This window comes from Aplysia californica, unplaced genomic scaffold, assembly GCF_000002075.1.
Source record: "Aplysia californica isolate F4 #8 unplaced genomic scaffold, AplCal3.0 scaffold00016, whole genome shotgun sequence".
In the NCBI taxonomy this organism is placed as follows: Eukaryota; Metazoa; Mollusca; class Gastropoda; order Aplysiida; family Aplysiidae; genus Aplysia; species Aplysia californica.
The window spans coordinates 52,417-59,951 of NW_004797286.1; the positions used below are offsets into that span (position 1 = coordinate 52,417).

Consider the following 7,535-nt stretch of genomic DNA (forward strand, 5'->3'; position numbering starts at 1 on the left):
CTGGGCAATGAGTCGCTTCAATAAAATCCGGATAATATGTTAGTACACCTCTTCGGTAAATAATAAAGTTATGTACCGATTCGGCAAATTTGGGTTAGAACCACTTTAACAAACGGGGTCAACAAATGAGTGCACCCACTTCGGCAAACGGGTTAGGAACGCTCTGAGGAAAAAGAGTAAAGAGTCTGAATTCGGATAACGTACTTATTGAGGATTATACGATTATCCGGATATCCGGATTTTGCCCACCTCTACCACCAGGTCGACGACAGACGAACGAACGACATCTGTTTCTAGATCTAGTGGCTTCAGCTTTCTAGCCTATAATTTTAAGTAGACTATTACCGAAGTTATCTGACGTGTACTCCATGTTTACTTTACTCAACTAAAAGTGTTTACTTTCCTGGTGTATTCCGTGAGACAATTGTTTTTAAATCTACTTTAAATTTTCAGAGCACAGTTTGGAAGATCTTAGGATAATTATATACCTGACTCATTGTTCAACAGATGAAGGTAGGCCTATTTGACGCTGGAATCAGTCTACGTGCAGCTACATGCTACAAACTGTTTCTGATTAATTAAACACATAACGTGTTATGACGTATGATTGTAAATGGAAACATTTTGCGCCCCATCGATACAATTTCGACCATATATGGGGCGTGCTGCTCGGCCCTGCCTGCCAAGTCCAACATGAGCTACGAGGGATACAACGTCCTAGCAGGGACACACACTAAAATCTTCTGTGTGTGCCTGCGGAGCGCCTTATAACAGCTATACCCAAGACGAGACGCCGAAATGTACGAACAGGTATTCAAAAAACATATGAACCGGTACTCAGCCGTTTCGGCAATTTCTGTCTACAGCCATGGCATATCAGCATATCAATACTGCTTTTATTACAGGCTTACTGTTTTGTTCATCTTGGAAGATTAAATAATCAGTTGAACCATTTCAAGTGAATGATCTGTTGTTCTATGATACTTGTTCACGAATAGATGTCTCTCCCTCTTTCCATTTTCTTTATCTAATGTTGAGAAGTGTCGGCTGTTATAACTCTTCAAGGACGTAGCGGACACAAATCATAAGTGAGGCAGCGTGGTCAACTCAGGCTCTCGTCAATAATCAAAATGAAGAAACTTGCATTTTTACGTAGGTTTGTGAATTTTTATCAATGTTTTTGTGGGTTTTTTTGCTCAACACCTGTCATGCCTATTAAAGAACTCATTTCTGTGTGGATTTTTCTGAAAAACGGTGATTAAAGGCACAAAGAATGTAAATTTTCAGTCACCACGAACTCTTAAGCTAAGGAAATAACTAATCTTTGGCGGCCATTTTTTCACTAATTTTACCTCTGAAAACAGGTCACCAACCTCCTTCTTTCGCAAATATCTCGACTTGTGTTCAAAGTAATTGGATATTTTTTTCCCTCTAAATAAAGACAAATGAACAAGCTTTTATATGATATCAATAACTCTACATGCCCAAGAAATGACGAGAGCCTGATTCCACCACGCGACCAGCAGCAGACCTGGTAAGGCAATGTTGCAGCAAATTCTAAAACATCGTACTCAAACCAGAAACACGGTTTAGCTTGTTTCTTAGTATACATTTTATTGCCTATTTTTCTTTTATTGTATGTTTGTAGCTTCAGATAGAGAAAACAGAACTGAAAAGTCTGTACAAATAAGACATTCTTCTTCTTTTTTTTTTAACAGTCTCAAAACAGCGAGTCTTTAAACAAATGACCGGAACGAGAGTCTTCAATGAGTTAAAGATACTAAGAATCAAAATCAGCATCTTACCGTAGCTCTTTTACCTCAGAATGACACATACTATACTGAATACAGTGGACGTGGTTATTGCATAGGAATTGTCTAGCCTTATATAGAAGCATTTAAGTGAAACACGCGTGACATACACACCATGACATACTCATTAAAAAAAATATTAGAACCACTGTGTCCTTTAAAACGACATTCTAAATTGCAACTCACAACAATGTCAACCATTTCTTGTTTACTTCTCTTTGTTTGTTCACGTTTGCAGTAGAAGACCCCAGTAGACCCCTGTGATGAACCATTTAACGAATCCCACCTTCAAGTTTACTTGTGTTTCATTGAAAGAAGACAATAAAAATAAAATACTAAAAAGTAAAGTTTACACGTTTGCCAACCCGGTTAGGATGTGAAAATTCTACACGCTGCTGGGACAGCTTAGGGCAGTATTATGTTGCTACAATGTGGTGCGTGTTTTTAAAAAATTAATTAATGTATTTATTTATTTATTTATTTATTTTGGTTTTTTTTTATTTTTTTAAAATGATATCCGTCTGCTATTTACATCATGCACTGTGTTGGGTTATGAGCATATTAGGTTAAAATATGCACGAAAATTCCAGTAGCAGTGAGGTAAAAAAGGGGTATACAAGCTTCACTGAGTAAAATGTCTTTGCTGCTGTCTTCATTTATGATCTTGAATTTACTAATAATGTATCTCTTTGACAGGAATACTGTGTTTTTCTGTCTATTTCCAACACGTCCATCTCAAACGCTTTGAAGAAAAGTAGTAGTCAAATCAACAACAGCGACAAAAAGAACAAGAACAAGAACAACTGCTACAAAAACAAAAACAACAACAACAATAATAACAACAACCAAACACTATCCAGAGAATCGCTTTCTCCCTTCGGCGTGGTGCTCAACACATGATGTATCCAGGGCTGGCTATGATAAGACAAAGCATGATGAGGCATAATCCTTCGTAATGGAACAACAAAGTGTAACTTACAAGTTATGCTATTGATCAGCGCACAAACGAGCGCAACCACGCTGATAAAATTAATTAAATACACATCACAGCATAACACACTGCATAATACTTGATATCATACCACTAACACTAACTGTGTTATAGGCCTGTGCGAGCAATTCCAGAAACACAGCTTTTGCTTTTCTCCTCAGGAGAGTGATGTTTTACGTACGGTTGTCCAACTAAACACCTTAATTAATCGTGTCACTGACACATTTGATTTGTCAGCCTATTCCTACGGTCGGCTCCATAGCAAGACCACAGAGAGCAAGCGTGCACGGAAGTTCACTTTCCTTGAAACTCATCATGTGAAGCGTCATGGTGAAATCAGGTACTCGTCAAAATAATAAAATCAAAGAAATCGACATTTATCGACACGTTTGTCATTGTTATTGCTTTTTTAAATATTTGGGCTAATTATCTTTCATATCCATGTAAAAACACACTACCTTGCATGGATTTTACTGATAACATTGATCAAAGGTAAAAATAATCATATGTAGTTTCAGAGGACACTCCAGAGAAGTAACCAAAATTTGGCTGGCATTTTCTCGCTAATTCTACATCTGATACCAGGCAAACCACACCTCCTTCTATTGCAACTGTCTCAATGTCTATTTCAGATAAAAGGGTATTTTTCGTGAAAGGCAAGGCAAGTGAACAAACTTTAAGGTGATATCAATGACTCCATATACCCAAAACGTGGTTTTCATCTTGTAAACCACTGTGTCAGATACCAAACAACACTGTAGATGTATTGTAGATGTTGATCAATTTAATTGACAACACACCAATAACGACCTCGTCATGGTTTATTCCGTACCAGGTGTATGTCTTGGTGTGCATGTGCGTTTTGGGAAGAGGGAGAAGGGAAGGGGGACAGAGGGGTATACAGTTAGAGACAGTTTTCAAACTGTTAAAATGCGTTTAAATTCTTTTTAGGTGTATATACCCTCAGTGTTCTCAGATTTATGAAACTGAAGGTCTCAGAGCGAAGGGCAAGAACTCAGAGGGTCGCCGGATCGGGAAAGTAAAAAAGTAAAAGTGAAGTATGTGAATCAAGGTGGAAAAAGCTTTCAGGGGCATTGTAATATACGGCTTCCCTCCATCTCTTTCAATCACAAATATTTCTACTTCTGTTCAAGATGGATGGGTATTTTGTCATCAAAAGAAAGATACATTAGCAAAATTTCATAAAGGGGGGGAGGGGGGCTACACCTGAAGGCTATCTCGCTTATTACTCGGCCAAATTTTAACAAATTTCACACATATAACAAGCATAGTAAGGAGACTTAAAATCCACAATCATATTTGAGAAAAAGTTTCGTTTCCATGGATACGGCGGCCATATTGGATTTTGTTGACATGTCTTAATAATAATAATAATAATAATAATAATAATAATGATTTTTACAATAATATAACATCGTCATGTTCACTTTTATGCATCGTTTCTGCTTTCTTGTTTTCCATCTTCTTCATTGCTAAAGGCATCTGGGATGTAACACTTGGCACTCCGCGTCGCATGCACTTTGAAGACATTGAGTTCGATTCCCATGCACGGAGAATTTTTTACCTTTCTGGTGGGATGTTTTATCCTTCTCAACCTGGTTGGCCCTGACAGGCAGGGTTGAAGCCCGCCTCCTACATTATCTAAATTGGGTATCGACGGGGGTTTTAAAGCACAAACACATATTTACTTTGAATTATAAATACTTACTTCATTGTAATCACTGGTGTAAGTGACCTTGCTGTAAAGCACCGTGACATTTCAGAAAGTACATTTAAGTTACCATGTCGCTACGCTTTAATCGATTTTTAGGTCAGAGTATTATATTCGTGCTGTTACCAACGTTTATGCTTGGACACAACTGAACAACATACGCCAGCAGAGTCATGAAAGATATACACGGTCTCCAGAAGTAATTAACAATGACATTCAGATCAGCATACCTCCCAGTTTTGCGGTCACCTGCAAAAGGCGCCCCCTACCACCCTTCACACATTGCGCGAGCTAAATGGTCGTTTAGTGCTGGGAAAAAGTAAGAGAGATAAACAGAAATAACAGACGGAATGTAACGAAGTAGGACCTACAAGTGGCACCCTCCAAACACCCGCTGTCAAATTAAAGCCGAGCAAAAAGTGTGCTGAATTAGCTGGAAGTTATGAGGTCCAGAAAAATCACGTTTAATTTGCCCTGTAGGTTTCTTTCTTCTTTTTTTTTTTTCTTTTTTTTGGGGGGATAAGTGTTTTACGGCGCTCGCGACTGCATAAGGTACTGTAGAGTTCAATGAAATAACATGTTATTATCTTGGAGACCGAGTCCTACGAAAGCTGTATTTTAAAAAAAGATTAAACCCGCATGGTGGCATGGCAGCAGGTCAAACAAACTGACATAAATTAAACCCGATCTGGCCAGTGGGCAAGAGTTTGGTGAACTCAAGTCTAGAAAATATTTTTTTAGGGAACATTTCCCTGAGAACGTGACAGACAAAGTTAAACTTAACATAACATCAAGAGTTGTTTTGTTTGTTTTTATAAACAATGGGAGCCAAATGCCAAATTTCATCCCAAGGAAGACCAGTTTTCAAAGAGGCTTTTAAGAACACTAACTTCTTATAGTGACGATCTACACAGAAGAATTAGTTTACCTCTCGGGTCAACAATGTAACAAGGATTTTTTATGCTGCTGTTTCAAGTTCGTATTGACACAATTTAGACCATTTAGGAGGCGACCTTCTGGTCCTGCATGTCAGGGCCGACCCTGGCTGAAAGGGATACAAAACCCCAACAGAAAAACAGAGGAACTCGATAAAAAATTATCTCCACACAAGAATAGGAATGGGGTCTCCTGCGTGTGACAACGTAGCGTTTTATTGCTACACCACAGACACCGAGTTGTTACATGGTCAAGTGACGAAAACTAATGTTAGATGATAGGTAGTAGGTATTCCGTCCCATCAACTCTTTCAGGGTAAGTGAAGGGACATGATCTCTTTTTTCTTCTTTTTATGGGGGGGGGTGAGTGTTTAACGGCGTTCGCAACATAAGGCCATATGAGCGCATACGACACATTAAACATTTTTCAGTTAGTAGGAAACTTTTGAATGTTTCCTGGTTGGCTGCCGAAGCCTACTCTTATTAATTCTGGAAGACCAAGAGATATTTAACGTGCGCAACTTGCACACGGGACCTCTAAGATTTTTCATCCTTGTCCGAGGAGGCTAGGTTCATATCTTTCCTACCACAAGATCAAGGGTGTGGCTGAAAGGGTTGAAAGACAGCAGTAAAAAGGTGACAGGGAGTAGAAGTAGAAATGCTGTAGAAAGAGTCAGGAGCCTAGAGGAGGGAGCAAAGGGTGTGAGGAGAAGGGGGGCAGAAAGTGGAGACGTAAGCAGACGACAGAACATTGCTAGAGAGCAGGGGAGGAGGTGAAAGGAGACCATTTTAGAGAAGAAAAATTTCCGTCGCTCTCCCAATTCGAACCCGGGACCTATTGAGTGAGAGGCAAACACCTTAACCTCTAGGCCAAGAGACCCCCCCCCCCTTTCCACAACAGGATCTCCGAAATAATATTCATCTCATATACCACCCCCATTGACACAACCTAGATCACTGAAAAGGCGAATTTCATCTATCAGATCCAACAATAACTGGACAGTACAAACCAGCAAAGAAATGTGTTTTTAAAATCGTTTTAGTAGGTTTTTTACCCCTCCGCAAAAAATGAAAATTAAAAAATCGATGCAATGTAGATCTTGTATTAGTGGGAGAACACAAACATTTCTGTCACCTAACCGTAAGCTATAGGAATCCATCTATACAATTTCTGCACGCGCACAGAGACACGACCAAGGCCTACTCTCTGCGCTGATCTGCGGGATCGGTGGCGGCTTATTTTATAGGAATGAAATGTTGATTCCTACTTACCGAAAGCCGCTGCTCGGTGCAGATGACTGCCCTGCCAGTGGGCCGTCACCGGATGTGTAACGTCATAGGGCTGGACTGGGGACTTCTTCAACTGACCGTTACTCAACAAGGAAGCGACGTAGACAAAATCTGATTAGATATTTGAAATCAATGATCCAAATTCTACAGGCTCATTGAACAGAATTTTGAATTTGGTAGAGTTATTGAGTTGAGAAGTGCGCTCAGTGTGTTGTTAATGTGTGTATGTATGTATGTGTGTGTGTGTGTGTGTATGTGTGTGTGAGAGAGAGAGTGTGTGTGTGTGTGTGTGTGTGTGTGTGTGTGTGTGTGTGTGCTTGCGTGTGTATGTTAAAAAAACACACTTGTTCACATATTTTGTTAATATTTTAACGTGAACAGTGCCTTGGTTTCCGCTGTATGCAAACGGTCTCTCGTATGGGATAAAAGAGATATATTTTATGCAAATCTACATTAAGGTAAAAACAAAAATTAAAGTAAGTAGCATGTGCATGCCAAATCGTTTCTTATTTATTTTTTGAAGAAAGCATGTTGGAATTTACAACACAACAGCCGTTCACAACATGACACTTAACATAAAGTAAAGCCCAACTTGTCAAATCTAGATCTAGTTCAGAGGAACAGCCTACACCCGCTGAAAATTATGTGTCCATTACGTTCTACCCTCGGAAAGATCGGCGCCGAGGCGCTTTTCCCTTTCGTCAACCCGCAGCCACTTAACGAATCGTCAGCCACATAGGCCTACCAACCTTTGACACGGGTCAAACTTCCATCTA

The 7,535-nt window shown here is 39.5% G+C and overlaps 1 protein-coding gene across 1 annotated transcript in view; it reads right to left on the reverse strand.

The window, feature by feature from the left end:
- LOC101856553 (uncharacterized protein in proB 3'region) overlaps positions 1-4,834 on the reverse strand; it is a gene marked incomplete in the record, with an annotated part of 19,741 nt that extends 14,907 nt beyond the window's left edge. The window contains 1 exon segment of the mRNA XM_005090351.3: positions 4,532-4,834.
- Between the last annotated feature and the right edge of the window lie 2,701 nt (positions 4,835-7,535).